This window comes from Mustela nigripes, chromosome 13, assembly GCF_022355385.1.
Source record: "Mustela nigripes isolate SB6536 chromosome 13, MUSNIG.SB6536, whole genome shotgun sequence".
NCBI classification, from domain to species: Eukaryota; Metazoa; Chordata; class Mammalia; order Carnivora; family Mustelidae; genus Mustela; species Mustela nigripes.
The window spans coordinates 70,577,259-70,593,809 of NC_081569.1; positions in this window are offsets into that span (position 1 = coordinate 70,577,259).

A 16,551-nucleotide genomic window follows, 5' to 3' on the forward strand; every position below is an offset into this window, starting at 1 on the left:
TAAAAAGATTATCCACCATGATCAGGTGGGATTCATCCCTGGGCCACAAGGATGGTTCAACATTCGCAAATCAATCAATGTGATACAACAAATTAATATGAGAAGAGAGAAGAACCACATGGTCCTCTCAATTGATGCAGAAAAAGCATTTGACAAAATCCAGCATCTGTTCCTGATCAAAACACTTCAAAGTATAGGGATAGAGGGAACATTCCTGAACTTCATCAAATCTATCTATGAAAAACCCACAGCAAATATCATCCTCAATGGGAAAAAGCTTGCAGCCTCCCATTGAGATCAGGAACAAGACAAGGATGCCCACTTTCACCACTCTTGTTCAACATAGTATTAGAAGTCCTAGCAACAGCAATCAGACAACAAAGAGAAATAAAAGGTATCCAAATTGGTAATGAAGAAGTCATACTCTCTCTCTTCGCAGATGACATGATTCTTTATATGGAAAACCCAAAAGACTCCACCCCCAAACTACTAGAACTCATACAGCAATTCAGCAACGTGGCAGGATACAAAGTCAATGTGCCGAAATCAGTGGCTTTCTTATACACTAACAATGAAAATACAGAAAGGGAAATTAGAGAATCGATTCCATTTACTATAGCACCAAGAACCCTAAGATACCTGGGAATAAACCTAACCAAAGAGGTAAAGGATCTGTACTCGAGGAACTACAGAACACTCATGAAAGAAATTGAAGAAGACACAAATAGATGGAAGACCATTCCATGCTCTTGGATCGGAAGAATAAACATTGTTAAAATGTCTATACTGCCTAGAGCAATCTATACTTTTAATGCCATTCCGATCAAAATTCCACCGGTATTCTTCAAAGAGCTGGAACAAATAATCCTAAAATTTGTATGGAATCAGAAGAGACCCTGAATCGTTGAATGAAATGTTGAAAAACAAAAATAAAGCCGGGGGCATCATGTTACCTGATTTCAAGCTTTATTACAAAGCTGTGATCACCAAGACAGCATGGTACTGGCATAAAAACAGACACAGAGACCAGTGGAACAGAGATCCCAGATATGGACCTCAACTCTATGGTCAATTATTCTTCGACAAAACAGGAAAAAATATACAGTGGAAAAAAGTCTCTTCAATAAATGGTGCTGGGAAAACTGGACAGCTATATGTAGAAGAATGAAACTCGACCATTCTCTTACACCGTACACAAAGATAAACTCAAAATGGATAAAAGACCTCAACGTGAGACAGGAATCCATCAGAATCCTAGAGGAGAACATAGGCAGTAATCTCTTTGATATCAGCCACAGCAACTTTTTTCAAGATATGTCTCCAAAGGCAAAGGAAACAAAAGCGAAAATAAACTTTGGGGACTTCATCAAAATCAAAAGCTTCTGCACAGCAAAGGAAACAGTCAAGAAAACAAAGAGGCAATGCACGGAATGGAAGAAGATATTTGCAAATGACAGTACAGACAAAAGGTTGATATCCAGGATCTGTAATGAACTCCTCAAACTCAACACACACAAAACAGGCAAACATATCAAAAAATGGGCAGAAGATATGAACAGACACTTCTCCAATCAAGACATACAAATGGCTATCAGGCACATGAAAAAATGTTCATCATCATTAGCCCTCAGGGAGATTTAAATTAAAACCACATTGAGATATCACCTTATACCACATAGGATGGCCAAAATTAACAAAACAGGAAACAACATGTTTTGGAGAGGATGTGGAGAAAGGGGAACCCTCTTACACTGTTGGTGGGAATGCAAGTTGGTGCAGCCTCTTTAGAGAAGAGTGTGGAGATTCCTGAAGAAATTAAAAATAGACCTTCCCTATGACCCTGCAATTGCACTCCTGGGTATTTACCCCAAGGATACAGATGTCGTGAAAAGAAGGGCCATCTGTACCCCAATGTTTATAGCAGCAATGGCCATGGTCGCCAAACTATGGAAAGAACCAAGATGCCCTTCGACGGACAAATGGATAAGGAAGATGTGGTCCATATACACTATGGAGTATTATGCCTCCATCAGAAGGGATGAATACCCAACTTTTGTAGCAACATGGATGGGACTGGAAGAGATTATGCTGAATGAAATAAGTCTAGCAGAGAGAGTCAATTATCCTATGGTTTCACTTATTTGTGGAGCATAACAAATATCATGGAGGACAAGGAGTGTTAGAGAGGAGAAGGGAGTTGGGGTAAATTGGAAGGGGAGGTGAATCACGAGAGACTATGGACTCTGAAAAACAATCTGAGGGGTTTGAAGTTGCGGGGGTTGGGAGGTTGGGGTACCAGGTGGTGGGTATTATAGAGGGCACAGATTGCATGGAGCACTGGGTGTGGTGAAAAAATAATGAATACTGTTTTTCTGAAAATAAATAAATTGAAAAAATTAAAAAAAAAAAAAAAGAATGGTCTAGTGGTGCTTGGTCTTGGTTGAAGGAGGCCTGGGTTGCTTTAAGGTGCTGAGCTGGCTGGTTATGGAGGAAGGTTTGGGGGCATATGTTCTAAGTAGGAAACCATAGGCCTGTCAGGTTGGGGCAGTTAGATGGCATGGAGTGCATAAAAGAAGAGGTCCTGAGAGGTTGGGGGAACCAGGTGGTGGGTATTAGGGCACAGATCGCATGGAGCACTGGGTGTGGTGCAAAAACAAGGAATACTGTTATGCTGAAAAAAAATTTAAAAAACAAAAGAAATAATTAACCCTGTAAATAGCATCAACACATTAAAAAAAAAAAAGAAGAAGAAGAAGAAAAAGAAGAGGTCCTCAAAAGGTTCTAGGAAGACACAGCCTTTCTAGCTTGGCTTCATTTAACTAAGTGTCATCTAATACTGACAGATACCTAGAATGTCATCTAACATTGACAGATCCAGAATGATAGTCCTACCTTTAGTGCCTACCACAGAGTTTAGTGCCTTGTGGGTGTTCAATAAGTATTTTCTGAATGATGAAATGACTATGTTTTGTAGACTAACTTCTGTGTATGGCTCCCACTTTTAGGCATTTCTTGGCCCTAGTTTATAAACATGTCTCTTTAATCCATTGTTGCCTATCACCTCTGTGACAATGTGTTTTTGTATTTTCTATACTATTACCCAGAGGATGTTCGATGAGTGAAAAGAATGTGAACTTTGGAAAAATTTAGAATTTGATTCAACTCTGAGCTCTGCACTTTGAACAAGTGACCTCAGTTTTCTTATCTATAAAAAATAGGTAACATTTCTGTGGTTAATTAGATTATGGTTAAACAAATATTCACTCTCCTCTTCCTCCTCCTTCCCACATGGGAGGAGTATACTTTCTCATCCTGTTGATGTTGGGCTTGGTCATATAACTTGGTTTGGTCTCATGGTTGGTAGAGGGTGCTTCCCTGCACTTTGATTTTGGGAGTGGTTTATGATTTGTTTTGACCAAGACTTAAAGAAATGGCTTTAGATGTCCTTCTGCAGTTCTTGCCTCTTGTACTTTTAACTTTTGCTATGAGAATAATATGTCTAAATAGCCACTGTCCAAGGGGCTCCTAGGTGGCTCAGTGGTTTAAAGCCTCTGCCTTTGGCTCAGGTCATGATCCCAAGGTCCTGTGATTGAGCCCCACATAGGGTTCTCTGCTCCACAGGGAGCCTGCTTCCTCCTCTCTCTCTGCCTGACTCTCTGCCTACTTCTAATCTCTGTCTGTCAAATAAATAAATAAAATCTTAAAAAAAATAAATAGCCACTGTCCAAGAAGAATGAAAGAGCTGAACCCAACCTGCAGCTGAAAACAGCTTAGATTAGCCAAACCGTGCTGATTCACTGATTCATGAGTGAGAGATAAATGTTTACTGTTAACTGTCACTGAGGTTTAGATCAGTCTGTTACACAGCATTATTAGATATAACTGACTGATACAGTAACTTTTTCCTTCAGGTTATCTAGTGTTGTCAGAGATCTTGTAAAATGGCTGCTTAATCTTAAGGATAGCATTGTGTCTGCTTTCAAGGTAACCCAAAGAAAGACTGCAATTTCCTTTCTAGAACTACAGATCAACTTGGAAGGTTTGGATCCTTTCCCTCAAATGTTCTTACAATTAAAAAAGGGAAATCATGATATCTGGTATTGTATGGCCACCAAGAACATAAAGCTCCTTGAGATTTGATGTGCCAGATCTGAAAGGCACATTATCAAAGACACATTAGCAAAGTCTTACTTTTCCTTAAAGCTTCCCTCCTCTCCAGATTAATCCCTTATTAGAAAACAATGGCTTTACTCTCTTTGTCTTAGGCAAAGAAATTGCTCCTAGTAAGTAGATATACTCTTTCTGATATAACCATGCCAAAATTCTTTCAGGAAGCGTTTGTATCTTCTGGTTGGAATACATAATTATAGAATATGGTGAAGATAATTCAAAAACAAAGTTTTTAGAACAGACGTCTGAAATTGTCGTTTACCTCCAGTGATGCCATGATGCCTATGCCAGTTCATAGCCTTCCTGTCTGGACAATCTCCACAATAATTTTCTCCCCCCAGTCACTGCCATTTCCTTTTCCTAGGTACCAGAGCTAGGAGTACAAATTGTGCCATCACATACGGTTCTATTAACACTTCCAATGAATGTGCTATACCTCGTAGATTTTTGTCTTCATATTTATATTAGTCATTTTGACCTCTCCTAACAAATTACCACAGTTTGGGTGTTTTTAACTATTATTAGAAAATAAATAGGTTTGGAGGTTTTAAGTCCAAGATCAAGGTGCTAGTAGGGTTGGTTTCTGGTACGTCTCTCTTCCTGTGTGCTAACATGGCCTTTTTTCTGTGGTTGGGGAAAGAGAGAGAGAGAGAGAGAGAAAGAGAGAGAGTAGAGTTAGGGGAGAGATAGAATGTGCCTCTCTGGAATGTCTTCCTCTTCTTACAAGTACAACATCACCTTTGGATTAAGGCCAACATTTATGACTTCATTTATCTTTGATTACCTCTCTGAAGTCCTATCTTCAAATACAATCATATTGGGGAGTAGATTTTCATCATACAAATTTTGGGGAGACACAATTCAGTTCATAGCAATGTATGAAAATTAGTAAAAGGAAAGAAATGACAGAAAGAAGGGGATATGGAGTTTTATATGGCTTAGTGTGCAGAAGGGCATGTCTAACTCATTCTGAGGAGTCATACAAAGAGAGGGAAAGAGAAAGAGAGATGCTCAATGTAGCAACTGCCAGACTAGCTATGATTTAAAACCATACTTGGCAGAAAGTCATCACACATGTCCTTCAGGCCTCCTCTGACCTGTCAAAGTTACACACACACGGATCTCCAAATTGTTAGTGTATTAGACCATATAAGTGCTAAATTAAGGTTCAGGTGGAAACCATTATGATAGCCATGGTATTTGGAAAGCAAGGGAAACCAAGCGGAAAGAAACTTAAAAGAGGGAAGCAAGGATGGTTTCCTAATGTTTTGCCTAGTGACTTCTATTCACTAAAGCTTCAAATCTCAAAGTAAATGTCTCATCTATAGAAAGGTCTTCCTTAACTCCTTGGGATTGGTGAATTCTCCTATAATACTCTGTCCTCACAGCTGGTCTTCACATACATCAATGGTAGTGAGATGATTTGTCATAACATTAGTTTTTTAATGACCATCTCATCTGCACAAATGTGAGCTTCATGTGGGGCAGGTCCATTTGTGTGTCATTCACTATTGTATCCTCAGTGCTTGACATAATGCTGGCCTAGAGAAACTTCTCAGTAATGTATGCTGAGTGAATGAACAAATGAATGAGTGAAGAGGAAACCCCTGGGACCTACTGATTGAATGAAATGGAGTGAAGAGAAGTCCTTCCTCTTTCCCAGCATGTACTTACAATTTATTCAATAAAATAGCTTGTTAGCCCTCATTCTCTGCAAGTCCTTCCTCTACACACGTTTATACCACCATTCCATTTCCAGAAGTCTTCTATTGCTATGAGGTCCTGATATTTGCCTGGCCTCCCCTCAGAGGAAGGACTGAACTTTCCTCGAATACTGGTGCATTGCTTTTGGAAATCACATTCCCTCGATACACTAAAGGCCTTGGTAGAGTGGAAAGAGCATGGACATTTGAGCCAGAAGATCTTTGTGTGGGTCTTTTTTTTTTTTTGGTCCCTTGGTGTCTCTATGAACTTGAACAAATCAAGTAATCTGTTTCCTTACTTTAAATGGGGTTGCTGTGAGGATAAATGCAATAATATAATGGTTAGTGCTTTGTGAATAGTAAAATCTTTAGAAATGTTTATTGTTTTAAGTGGTAGTGGTAAAGAGTGTGGCCTCTGATTGACTAGAATAGGTGTGGGAAGCTCTCATACTAATACTATTATATACTCTTTTACATGGTTTTATTGTTTCAGCTAAAGGGCTGCTGATCCACAAATCTGATGAAACTACTTCATTTGGTTCAATTTTAAATGACAATAGTGAAATATACTGAATAATGTGGAAAGGACTTCAATGAGAAATCACACAGGTGCATTGAAGCCATTAACTCAATTAAGATGTGCCTGCTCTGAGACTGTGGTACCAGTAACAGTCTAAATGGATGTATTAATGGCAACATAAAGAGTTTCTATATCTGAAATGTACTCATATCTCTTAGTTTTCTGAATGTATGATGATTTTATTTGGGGCTGGCTGAAAGATTTGATTCTTTCTTTGATAGTGGAATACCTGTTAGGAAGTTTTGTGCCATGGAACACTCATGAATTTTGGAGTCAGAACTGCTAGGTCTGAATGTTGGTTTCATGACTCATTAGCTCTGTAATCTCCTTGAGCCTCAGTTCCTTATGAATTAAATGCAGAGAATGGTTTTTATTTTGGGGGGGGGATATTGTGAAGATTAGATGAGATGATACATGCAGACATACCCTAGACCATATTTCTCATGAGTGAGAGATTTTTCTCCTCTCTTCCTTTTCTACCATCCCCATAAAGTACTAAATGAGTTCTAAAACATTTCTTGAGATCTCTCAAGTGTGTTTTAGACTTACTATGTTTTTAGGACTAGATTGTGAACTTGTTCGGGCTTTACTCTATTTGTTACTCTGTTGTCAATGAATTGGAAAAAAAAAAGGGCTTTCTAAGGAATGCTGATTTTAGTTCTGGGCTCAGACAATGAAATATTTCCACTTTCTTAAGAAGGAGAGGAGTCAGAAGGCTAATATATGGAATTAAGTGCCCCATGAATAATTCTTATAATTTAGACCAATTAATGTTCTATGATTACAGTGAAATAGGCAGAACATAGCACTCAAAAATCACTGGACAGATTGGAGAAGTGCAGGCCTGGACAGAACAGAAAGGGGTTAGTGAGAGTTCATGATAGAATAGCAAGTAGACTTATTTAATGCATTTCCATGTCCAAATCCAATGGTACAAATACATTTTGCAAAAATTCTTCTTTCTAAAAGTAAAACATTCAGTTAAGAGGGGGAAGTAACCATTGTGCTTTTAATGAACATTGATTCATGTAGATTTTACTATTAGAATTGAGCAGATCTAAGAAAGAAGACATATGAAGTTGCTATTAAGTTCCATCTGTTGATGGGTTTGAATGAGAACTCTAAAGGAGCCAATGAAAATTACATGCAAACATTATGGCCATTTGTTATCATTATAAAATGTGATAATGTCATTGCTGACTTACCAAGATGATGACCTGAAAGGCCATGACATTATGACATTACATTTTATCAATAATGAAAAACTGCTGCCTTTGCATGGTGGTTGGTGAGCTCAGGCGACCATGGAAAGGGCTGCAAGCCTTTTTGTTTGTGCCAGACTGAAAATGGAAACAAACCAGCAGTTAGAGAGTCATTAGGTAGCCAAAGGGAACACGAAATCTTTTCTTACTCTATCTGCCAGGGAAGCAGGAGGACCTATTGACCCAAGAGATTTAATATTCATTCAGTGAGAGGCTGGCTTCCAAGCTGCTTAAACTGCACTGTGGGCCCCTTAATAACAAGTTTTAAGGCTTGTAGGGAAATGCGTTACCCAAAGAAGCTATGACGTGAGGGCATCAAGGGAGATTGTGCATTTTTGGGAAGGGATACTGGGACCTAGCAGATGGGCTAGGAAATCAGGAAAGCTGATGTTAAGACATCAGTTAGCTTATTAGCTTGTTGTTCTTAGAAGGGAACTAGAAAATAGATTTCATGGTTGCTGAAGAAGCTCGTGCAGCTTTATTCAAGCTTTCAAGGGCATAATGAGGGTGAGAGAGTCATCCCAGATTATTCAAAACATCACATAGCATACAACATACCGGTGTTCTGACTGAGAGGGGATGATAAATCTGGCACCTGTAGATGAGCTAAGAAAAACTTGAGCCCATATGCCACGGCTGAATGGTCCACAAAAGCTTTGGCTTCTAAAGCCTTCCTAGTAAATCATGCAGAGTTTGAGACTTTTGTGATTCCGAGGAAAGATAATTTTCACAAAATATGAGGAAGGGGCAGTGTGATAACTTGTGTAGGCTGTTTTTTTCCCCCTCGCATTTATTTTATCAGAGAGCTATAAAGAGTGGGCCACACGTATAAAATGCCAAGTCTGGACCCTAATATAAAAACTTGAAGGGAATGTAAAATCTTTAGATTTGAGGTGTAAAATAGATTTTCCTCCCTTTTCTCTTTTATGCAGGTGTCTCATGGCAGACACATAAAATACCTATTTATTTGTAACATTTTCTGCCTTTGCACTCTATGCTTCTGCTTAGGTTTAGGGGTGTTCATATCAATATCAATTTCTATGGAGGGAAATAAAACTGACCATCCTTGGTCTGGACCTACCCAAAGGGATCACTTCCATCTACCTCTTCTGTTTTGGGCAGTTTCTGAGGGATGTGGTATGCGTGTGTCTGTATGTCTATGTACACTGCCCCCTCCGCCCAGCCCTGAGTATCCCCGTGGAGGCCATGTTTCTGAGCAGCAGGGTTCTCTCCCTGTTTTGGTGCTGATCTGACCGCCCACATTCCTGGAGGCCTCCAGCTCAGCCTTCCTGGTGAGACTGGCTTGCAGTCTCACTCTGCAGTGCCACTGAGTCTTCCCAAGGAACCTCCTGGTGGGAAGCTCTTCCCAAGGCCACATGGCTGTACTGATATCCATTCATCCTGTAACTCTCAGCTGCAGGCTCACCTGCCCATCTCCCTGGGCACGATGCACCATCTGTCTCCCTCACTAAGTCTTCTTCAATGCCTAGCATAGTGTTTGGCACATCACAAGCGCTTACTACATATTTGATACTGAGAGCTACTCAGATAATTACTGCTAGAAATAAATGTTTATCAGCTTCTTCATTCATCCCAAAACACCTAGGGAAGCTCGGCATACTCTTTCCCTGCCCTGGCAAGAAGCATTTGTTCTCAGAGTATGGTCCCTGGACCGGAAACTCTGATTTGGGGCCCAGCGATCTGTGTTTTAATAATACCTCCAGGTGATTCTGATGCAGGCTCAAGTTTGAAGGGAATGTTTCATGATTTTTCTTGTCAGCATAGCATTAGTGGGACAATTCTCAAATATCCTCTATGCATGCGAAAGAAACAATTATGTTTTGTTTCTTAACTGCTCAACTATGGCTTTTTAATGTCCTTTTCTTCTGAAAAACCTGGAAGTAAGGGTGCTTAATTTGTTGAGTAGTCAGACCTGCCTGTTTTGTCTTAATTCAGTCAGTTAAGGCTTTGTTCACAAATGGGTAAATGGTTATTTGGTTTAACATAATTTGAAAGGGGACACCTGGGTGGCTCAGTGGGTTAAGCTGCTGCCTTTGGCTCGGGTCATGATCTCAGGGTCCTGGGATCGAGTCCCGCATCGGGCTCTCTGCTCAGCAGAGAGCCTGCTTCCCTCTCTCTCTCTCTGCCTGCCTCTCCGACTACTTGTGATTTCTCTCTGTCAAATAAATAAATAAAATCTTTAAAAACAAAACAAAACATAATTTGAAAGGATACAAAGATCTCTCTCTCTCTTTTTTCGTAGAAAGGTGATACCTAATATTCAGTTTTTAAATGTTAATCCTTCTGGTTTGAGATATTATTAGATGACAAATATCCCTGGTATGGATAACACATTAAATACTTAATGAAGTTTATTTTATCAAGAATGAGTTTGTGACAGAGCCCTGGTGTTCCAGGATTTACCATTCTAAGCTTTAACAATTTGCAAGTGATTCTGAAGATTCATGACATTTGGTAACTGTACGTATTGTAATGGGAGCCAGTCACATCCCTGTCTGGTGGTAGAGTTTAACAGGCTACCAGAATCTTTTGTCTTTAGGCGTCTTTGCTGTTCTGTTGTTTTCTGTTAAAAAAGAAAAAAAAGGCGGAGGTGGGGGAAGGGATAAGATAGTATAAGCCTTATGGGATTATTGTGAGAATTAAGTTAAAAAATGTGATCCATTTCAAATAAGGCCAGATAAATACTTAACATGTGTGAGATACTGTGACAGTCATCTCCTTGTTCCTTTTGTAACTCTTGTTATAGTTTACTATTCTATTTGAAGAAATTACTGCTATATTTTTTGAAAATTGGCTACTGGATTTATGCGTTTGGAGAGTCAAGATTTTGAGGTGGACCTAGATCTTCTCCTTAGCAACAGGGTAGATTCTGATCAGCTGGCTAGTGGGGAGGACAGGGCAATCTGAGCACCTTGGGAGCTGGGGTGAAGGATGGAATGTTACTTGAAAAGAGAGATAGACATTGAAATGGGCCATGAAATGGAAGGGAGTATTTGTGCTGAAGATGAATTTTGCTGGAGTGAGGTAGTATTCCTACCTTTTTAGGAAGGTCCAAGTGATCATTTCCTTTCAGTAAATATAATTTTGGCAAAAGAAGTATGATGAGAGGTATGTGAGAAACCAAGGACACAATCCAGGAGCTTAGGCTCACGTATTTAGAGTGTGGGTGCAAACAATAGGAGATTTTCCTACACAGTATAGTTAAAGCTTGCAAGAATGTCATTTCATATCCCTAGAATTCTTTTAGTGAGCTTAGGATGGCTTGCTTCCTGATGGGAGCAAAATCCCAGGATGTCTGCCAAGATGTATTACTTAATGTTCTCTGTTTCTCAAAGGTTCAGTAAGCAAAAGGGGTTATTCTGAGGAAGCTGCTGGGATGATGACAGGAACAAACACCTCAATGTATAAATTTGAGACCTTTCACCTCTCAGCTGTCAAATTTCAATATTTCTGGTCACAATGTTAAATGCACTCTAGTATCCATTTCAGAGAGCTCTGATGGAAAAATCAAAGTTTGCTTTTATTATTTACACACTGTTAGTAAGTTGTTAAAAGAAGAATAAAGCAAGTTGACTGCTAGCCATATTTTGTATTCATGGCTTTACAGCTTCAGCATAATAAACCAGAACCTCTGTTTTCTCTGTAACTTACAATGCGTGCTCCAAATGACTATTATTGTCAGTTCCATATCCCCTTCCTTTTAAGAATGATGAACATAGCATGTTGAAGGTAAAGTTCAAAATCAGGACTATCTAAGGTATAGAAAAAATACGGGCTAAAACATGACATGAAGACCTTTTCATTTAAAATCCGATATGTAGGGGCGCCTGGGTGGCTCAGTGGGTTAAAGCCTCTGCCTTCGGCTCAGGTCATGATCCCAGGGTCATGGGATCGAGCCCCGCATCGGGCTCTCTGCTCAGCGGGCAGCCTGCTTCCTCATCTCTCTCTGCCTGCTTCTCTGCCTACTTGTGATCTCTGTCTGTCAAATAAATAAATAAAATCTTTAAAAAAAAAAATCCGATATGTAGATGTACATGAAGGACACAGCATGTGTCTGCACACATTCTCTCTCATTTCATTGTGTGTGTGTAATAATCTAAGGCAAACTACTGGAATAGAGAACCGGAAATTCCTACCTCTGTTTTTTGGATGCACTATTGCCTTTTGGTAGCAGTACCATGTTTTGTTTTGTCTTGTGTGGTTCTGTAGACATGTCTTCCATCATAATGACCTTTCTGACAGCTGATGGGTGGAGGGAAAATTGTTTGAGGAAACCATTTTCCTTTCTAGCAGTAAGTAATAATTACTTGGAAATGTGTGAAAATGATGGAGTGGGCAGATTTACCCAAGGATCCATCCTGGAAACTTTCTTTGAGTTTCTTGTTTTATTCTTTGTCAGTACACTTGTACAGAATGGATGGTTAAATTTTATCTATGTAGAAATCTGTGAAGCTTAGAATGATTCAATTCCATAGATGTTTTTCTGGTGTCTTTCTGGGACTCTCTAAACTGGATTGGCCTGAGCCCAGGCAGGCTCCACATATCCTACATGTATCTCTGCCCTGCTGGGTACTGCAGCCAAAGCACTATGGAAAGGGCCACCGTGGGCCATTGCAAAAAGAGTGGACAGTGACAAAGCTGTGCTTCCTGTCAGGACATGCGTCATAGGCTCTGAGGAATGAGTAATGAGCAGGGGCTTCCTGGGTATTCTCTATCCACACATATTGGAACACTTGCCTATTGACATATGTAAGTCCATTTCTGATATTGGTAAACTAAACTTTTAGAGCAAAAATCAATGTGGAGAATGTGTCCAAATTTGTAACAATGGGAATTATTCATGTACATCATGCCTCTCACAGAGAAATGAACAGTAATGGGGTTGGTGTTCGAAGAAGTACCCTGCTTTTTCAGTGCTATTATTTTCTTCTAGATGTAAACAATAGCTTCTGGTAGGAATAGCATCAAATCAAATCAAATCATATCCTCTCTTTTATAACCTATTCTTCTCTGTTGGTATTGCCATTGGCTTAGTGTGTAACTTCTATCACACAAACAACTTTTCATTCATATTAGCACATGATAGCTACTCTTCTTATGTTAATATTTCATGTGAACACATATAATTTCCTCGTAAGCAGCTTGATGGCAGTCTGCTTATGGTGTCCCAAACAGTGCCTTATGTGTCTTTGCTATCCCAAAGAACTTCTGTCCCCTCTTGTTTCAAATTCCTACCTTTGCTTGACTCTTTGTCTGCATTCAGTGTTTTTCATCTTGGAACTTCTGTTTTTTTCAAGCATACATTGTTGTATCTAGGGAACCAGTGGTATACCCAAAGTACTATCAACAAAGGTATTATAAGTCATAGACTTTGATGAAAGGTACTGGGGGAATATGAGGAATGGTATACATCATTGTACAGACAAGTCAATATGTTAAACAAATGTGGTCAGCATAATTGACCTAAAGTTTTCCAGTCTTCTCCAGAGCCAAGAATTACTTTTCATTCCAGGCCACTTGTCTCTTCTTTCCTCTTTTCTAGGTTCAGGGCCATCAGTCCTCTTGTCTCTTGGGATGCTCCAGGAAATTGGAAAAGAAAAAGTCAGCACTTTATTATGTAGAACAGATTATGCTTCTCTTCATCTTACAGTAAGTCTGAGTCAATAAACATGGATGTAGATGATTTCAGTACTTGTGTAGGTGATATTTTGAGGCAGGACAATATTGTAGCTGTTCTATTCCACTGAGCTGAAAGCTGGCCTTCCTGCTGTCCTTTCAGTGTCTACGCTATTCCCATTGCATTTTTTAACTCACTACTTTATTTAGCCAAAGATTTAGGAATTACAGCATGGGGAATTGAAATATCCCATGATTTTTTCCGCTGTATGCGTGAAGCTGAGTCAAGAGGGGATGAAAAGGCATTTTTTTCTGAATTGAGGGGATAAGAAGTGGAGCACTCAAGCAGGAGAGATTATATATTTGTACATGCACACGCATATACCATAGAATCTCTCTTATCCATCCTCCACTCTTCCGGCTTCCCCATTCCCTCTGGAGGACACACTGACTGAGACCAAGGCATTTTGAACTCCTGGCACTCAGGACACTCATACCAGGTGAATTAATGCTTACCAAGCATTATTATAAATACATAATTTAATTAACTATCATGTAAGTCTTACATAATTGATGAAATACCAGTTTAGAAATTAAAGAGAATTATTTCTACTAAAACTATTCTGAGTGCTTTGGAAAGGCTTGATAATAGCAAGTCTCTCTAATTTTTCTGTTGTATAAAGTGTGGATGAGGTGCTGTAAATAATTGGAATAAATTATAAAAATCTACAAATCAGATGCTTTGTAAATACTTTTAGATTGTCATTCTATTTTTAAAAAAATAGAAACTGGAAGTTGTAGTTGAGGCAAAATGAGTAGGGAACATGAGCCAAATTTTACAGAATCCTAATTGGGGGAGCCACACTCCAGTCTTGGTCCTACTTCAAAAAATTAACAAATGAATATATACACATTTTAAGGTTAAAAAACAGTGTTTAAGGTAGAACCCATCACTAGGTTAACATTGATTTAATCCATCAGTGTTAAGTGATGAACCCATCATTTCCTTCCTTACCAACTCTTTCAGTTAATTGATCACCCGTGGGATCGTTGTCATGGTGAGAAGGCTACTACTCTCTGTGCACATACCTAGAGCACAATATGAGGGGAACCTTCATGTGTTTTGGTGTTAATTCTTACACCGTCTTACCAGGGTAAAAACCCAGGTAAGGTTTTTAGACAGGAGTATTCAGGGAACTAGTGTTTAATCTAGTTCTTGTTTTGTTTATGTATCTTAATGTCCCAGACTGACTCTGGCCTTGCCCTGATCAAGATGACCATAGCCACACCCTCGTCCATGTGCAACTGGTTACGTGTAAGGGAACTAGCATGCCAATAATGGAGAACACTCAAGGTCTGCATTAGTAATTACTCCAAGTTTAGTTTCTAAGGAACAGAATTTTGGCTTATGCTACCCAGGCTTATAAACTGCATTCTTAGACTCCAAATTATTTATGTGCTTAATTGCTAACTGTAGAATCCATGTAAAATGTGAGAGGTGTGATTTCCCTGTGGTGTTATGGACAGTTGTTGGTGAGTCTCTTCAAGGACTAGGGATGAGGAATTATCTTGTCTTTAAGAGGAAAAACAAAATGTCACATGGCATGGTTTCTCACAGATGCTTAGAAATTTCTTTCTGGTGGATCCTTGTTTAACTTTGCATGTGTACACTTTAGTGGATTATACAAACTCTTTAGCAAAGTTCCATTAAGTTTTTGTTTTTGTTTTTATAGCACTTATCACTCTGACTCCATCTGTCAGTCTTCCTTTAGTGAATATGGCATCCAGGCAGTAAGGACTGATAATTTAGCATTCTTTCTTTGAAGTCAGTGTAACTTATTTCAGTAGAATAGTGCCTGGTACATAGTTGACATTTGATACACATTTTGTTAAAAGAATATGGTTGTGGTAAATGACTTCAAATACTTGAGAGTAGGTTGTTCTTAGTTGTTTGTCTTTAAGAATTTTCACTTAGTCCCTTCTGTTAAAGTTTTTAAATAACATTGGTCTAGCTGACATCTGCTTGATCTTCTGAAATTTCATTATTTGCATAACTCTTAATGAAACGAAAGGAGTACATTTTATTAACCAGAATTCTTCTTAAAAGATGCCACATTTCTTTGAAAGAAATGCTTTGGTGGAAAGTTGGGGTAAAAAAGAGACCTCCCAGAGTGGTCCTGAAGGTGAGCATGTATGTTCTGTGTGAAAAGAGGAATGTCCTGTCTATTGCTCTGGGGAGATAATGGATGAAGAGCAGGAAAGGAAAGCAGGGTGGAGACCATGAGAGATAGGTTGGAAACTGTAGTTCTTTGACATCAATCTTTCCTCTGACCCTACTTCAAAATCTTCAGTAAGATTAATTCACCAAATGTTTGGATTTGGGTGAATGTGTGTGTGTGTGTGTGTGTGTGTGTGTGTGTGTGTGTTTGAGAATTTATTTGTGGGTAGAGGTTTGCACTAAAATCAACACAAAGTGAAAACTGAGGCAGCACATGTGCACCTGGTCTGTGGAGTAAGAGTGAAACCACAGCAGAGAGTCTTGTACGCTCCCCTAAGCCACAGGGAGGTCAAGGGCTGAGGCTGCATCAAGTTTAGCTAGCTTTCCAAGGGACAGGGGGACTTGTACTTATTTGGTGCAGAAATGAGCATTTACCACCAACTACTACGGGTGTTCTTTGAAAGTGGTTATTTGGGTGAATAAAGAAAGCTGCTGGCTCAGAGACCCCCATGCTTCATTGAGCCTGTCATCAGCCAGAGACTTATGAATGAAGTTGTCAGGTGCAGTACTGGGGATTGGTGTCAGTCAGGTGGAGAAGTCACTGGTGCCAGTCCTCTTGTCCCTTCTCTTTGAAGGGGCTGCCCTCTCCTCAGGTTGCTAAGCCAAGGTGCCCATACCCCCCATGGAAGCCACCTTCAGGCATTTTGCAAAGTTTAAGATGATAATTTTTCAGAGATGTGTATATTTTAAAATTGGAATGAGTGTGGTTTTTCTAAATTTGGAAGGACAGCTTGACTTTCTTAATAAGTCTTCTATTGAAGATGGGGGAAAAGCATTTGACAAAGTACAAAATCCTTTCTGATTTAAACTCTTCACAGTTTAGGGATAGAGGGTACATACCTCAATATCATAAAAGCCATCTATGAAAAACTGACAATGAATATCATTCTCAATGGGGAAAAACAGAGCTTTTCCCCTAAG